Raw genomic sequence first — 4,530 nt, 5'->3', positions numbered from 1 at the left:
GCGGTATTTGTTAGCGGTACCCTAAGGAAACGAGAGGTGAACTTCTATGATCTAAGTTGTAATAAATTGAATTTGTATTGACAAACACTACTTTTCTCGGAAGAAGACGACATGAGGATCATAAACCACGAAGTAAACTTGTTTTTAAATGAGATTCTCTAATGGATTACTTAGACTTCAACAAGATTGTTGAACAGGCTTAATAGATTAACAAAGGGTTGTTGATGTCAGTTCATCTAGGCATCCATCTTCAAGAGTTGAGATTTCTTCGATGCAGTAGAAGGGTTATAAACCTAACTGTACGGTACAATGGTTTAAGAGAAGTCCAAAACCATTCATATCGGAATTGATGGTTGTTGAGGATTCCATTGTTCTTATAAACAAACAAGTGGAAGATGTGACAAGAGCAATGGATTAAAGCCATTGAATCAAGAATGGAGTCCATGTACTTCAATTCTATTTGGAAGCTTGTAGATCAACCTTAAGGAGGGTGGACATATACCCTACTAGTGCGTTGCACAAAAGGACATTTACAAGAAGAAAAAGGTTGTAGTATGCCCACAAGTGCTGTGAGCAGTACCCTTTATTTAAAGCAGACTTTAAGTACCCTTGGTAAACAAGTGCATTGTCCAACAGGAGTTATACCCACGGTTGAGGTTGGTGGGATTGTGAGACGTAGTTTGAAAGATAGAAAGATTCTCTCCTCACTCATTGTTGTCCTATGTTATACAGTCTATCAAGCATGGTCCTCTTTTATCTATATCGTCCTCTATTAAATATCATTGCCCACTTACTCTGAGAAGTGTATTCCTGCCCGATTAGTGGTCCAACAGGACCATGGGCGTCAGAGACTCTTGCTCGCCCTCCTCAAATATAAATAATTTGAAATTGGTAAATTCGTCCTGAGCGGTTAATACCTAATAAAATCTTTCTACTACATTGATTCACAATCCCGAGAAGAAGTGAATTTTTTCGAGTAAACCATAGTATGATCATATCCGAAGAACAAAGATTTGCAAGCTTACTCACGGTAATTGCATTTATTGAGATTACAAACCACAAGCCTTATCGTTTCTGATCTTAGTAATAATAAGACTTTAAATTTTATCCGATATCCTGGGTGAATTCCCCAGAATCTTAATTGAACGCTTCTTATCTAGAATGTTCAAGAAAATCTTACCTGAATCAATCCGTGTTCAAACAAGAACCTCAGAATCCTAGCTTTTCCTGTGTGAGCTATTGTGTCAAAGTGATGATATTTATACATCTCGATTCGGGAAGAATCCATTGCAAACTAAAATTGCGTTTGCCCTTCCTTTTGTCCTAAACTTAACATCGTTTAAGCGGAATACGTGCTCTGTATGAGCCCGCCGTGCAAAATGCCCCCCAATTCCAAATGAAAGATTTTTTTGTGAGAGTCATCTCTATTTTTATTTTCTTAAGTGCATCTCATGCAGGTTTGTTATTGAATTGCCTGGTATAAAAGGATTCCCTCTCCTCGTTATGAAACATATGGTTCCGGTCCTTGTCTTAGGCCATAGGTTATATTTTGACCTCTAGGATCGCATGTTGCCATCATAATATTAGTGTGTCGTATTGTCATTGTACCTAAATTCCATTTCAGTGAGAAGGTTTATATAGACCTTCATACGGAGTCCATCAAATTTCATTTTTTTATTGTCCTCCGAGTATCCTGAACTATTTATTTGGATCCCTTGAAAGACTACCTCAAGAGAAGTTAAGCGCCCAGGAAATGAAATGGATTCTGCACTTAAACCCGAAGTTGCTCGGTGTATGTTGTGGATGTCTGCTTTCCCTTGTCATTCTGCACAGATGTTTATTGAAATTACTACGTAAACTCTATACACTTTGCTGACCGCAATATATATGGATTGTCAGTCGATATCGGTCCAATCCAGGATTAGATAATTAGTCACGGCAGGCGCAAAACGATCCTCAAGTATCTTCAAGGAGAAACGAGGAGACTAATATGACTGCGTTGCTATTGGAGAATAAGTGATTTGATCCTTATAGGATACATTAGACTCTAACTTTCCAGACTGTTTTCACGAGATTCTGAAAAAATCCCACATCAAGGTCAATGTTAAACTCTGAATGGAGGAAGCCATAGTATGACCGAAGCATCAAGCAAAGATGCATTACGGAACTTCCACTATGGAAGCGGAATAGCGTAAGCTGCTGCCGAAGCTTGCCTAAAAAGAGGTTGTTTCGGACTTAAGAGAAGAAGTTCCTTATATGATTTGGAAGTTGTCTCCAAATACTGTCTTTGCATAGTCACAGTTTTATTTGTGATAACAGTGCGTGTGTGGAAAATTCTAAGGAAACCTAAGAGTCACCGAATCTACGTGGCAAACACAGTTTAAACAGAAATATCTATTTGAATCTTCGGCGGAGATGTGCATACGCTGTTCCATGGGGTTTGTATCTGTGATTGTTCACAAAGTATTGTAATGTCTCCCACATACAAAGCCCAAAAATGTCTACAAATATCTCGTTGCATTTCTGTAGCATTTCTGTATACCCTATTACTAGAAAGTGGCCAAACCTTTTTTCCTCTTTCATATAGGCCGTCCAAAATAGTCCTGAAAATATAAATCGAGGAGCCCGAGGGTCATTCTAGATATAGTCATTGCTTGATAAATTCATCTACTCGTAGTAAGTTAATAATCGACCAGTATACCCCTATGATTTCTCTCCCGCCTACCGGGCAGTGGGAGATTTATTGGGGTATAGTGTATGTCCTAGTTTATTTTATTTTATACTTTATTTTATCTATACATTAGTCCTCCCTAAGCTTTAGGACGACGTGAGAGATGTTGGGTGAATGAGTGTCCCTAACACACTCTTTCTCTTCTCCTAATTCGAACATCCTCAATCCCTGTTAGAGAGAGGCGTCTGCTGACTTCCCTTTGCCCTCCTTATGACCCATCAGCGGCATGAATTCCAATTAATCATTTCACAATAATTACCATATCTTATTATTTACGTGCTATATTAGCATATGACCCTTACTGACCACCTCCAATTATAATCCCTCAGAGTGCATCGCAATGATGTTTATTTTCCATGAGTAATTTTTCAAGAAATTGTATAAGTACTGTCTAATAGATCTTTCTCTATTACCCAACCAAGTTAATTATTCCTTTTCGTCTGTTCATATCTAACACGGCTTGATTAACCTTTATTGAATGCCGTTTCTATTCGTCTAGGTATGATGGATAAGTGACTGGATTTTGGCGTGGATAGTGACGCGTGGTCTGGGCCAAATCCCTTCTTCCTCATCTTCTTTTCTAAATTCTAACTTGGTAGCACTTAAAATTGCAACTTAAGCCGCTCCACTTATCCCAAACTATTCAAAAGTGCGAAATGATGCGCATTGGGTCAGACTCAAAGTACACCAGCCACACCACTTCCTGTTGCTTATTTCGTTTGGTATTGCTATTCTAGAGCTTTTGCCCAAATAAGCTCCAACCACTTCTTACTCCTCCCTTGAGTTCGCCCAATTCCTTCGGTTATGCTTTGATGCCCAGAGGATGTGTACAATCGTTGCTACGAAAAGCTACTGATATGTATGCCCCTTTGCGATGCTATGGTTGCATGTGGAGAGCGATGGAATGGATTGGTGGGTATCCTATACAAATAATTTTGTATAAGACCGCCGGACCACGCAAATGAATTTAAGTCTGCTTTATATAACGCCGTTAATATAGAGACTTACATATTCACATGGATGACCATAGTGTCCGGATGGGGGTAAGACATGTCCATGCTGAGAATCTTAGTGAGGCTAGGGGAAGGATGTAAAAATGGCTCGTGAACATCCACAGGTTGGACTAGACGTGTCGTTTCTGCTTCCCAACTGGAAGGGCAGATGATCCCTATGGTATTTGTATGTGGGTATGAACCCTCCAAGCGTTGGCGCAGGAAAGGTGGATTGCACGGCTGGTGATCGGATTGGACCAATATGGGTAGCCTGAACGGTCTACGAAGCCTGTCATCACCGTCTTTACCAACCTCCAGTGAGTAAGTTGCGAATTTGTGTATGACACTGAATTGGTGAGCTGAGGTGCGCGCCCTGTATGCTCAACTACATCAAGACGAAATTCACTCATTCTCCGATGTTTAGGGTGGTATGATGGCCTGTTATTGGCAAAAGCCCGTAAGATGACCCCAGGAAGCCGCTGCCCCCTAAAGGTGGTCCCCGAAGGGTTTTGGGTTTTGTCTTAAGGGGTGATTTCTGAAGGAGTGAGATATAGAGTGTCTCCTTGTAAAGGGCCTGGTATCTTCTACAGGAAAGGTTGTACTGTGTGTGGAGTCTATAGTGGGGATGTCTCAATGTGATACGTTATTGTGTCCTATCCACCGACCCGAAGTACGGTCCGTTGGAAGGTGAGGATCCCCACCATGGAGAAGGTTTGGCTATTAAAGGAATTTAGTGGTGAGTGTTAAGGAGTTAGACTAGAACTATAAGGCAAAATAAGTATTTTGCCCCAGCGGGAATAAATATGT

The sequence above is a fragment of the Benincasa hispida genome, chromosome 11 (genome assembly GCF_009727055.1).
Source record: "Benincasa hispida cultivar B227 chromosome 11, ASM972705v1, whole genome shotgun sequence".
In the NCBI taxonomy this organism is placed as follows: Eukaryota; Viridiplantae; Streptophyta; class Magnoliopsida; order Cucurbitales; family Cucurbitaceae; genus Benincasa; species Benincasa hispida.
This window is presented reverse-complemented; position numbering follows the sequence as displayed.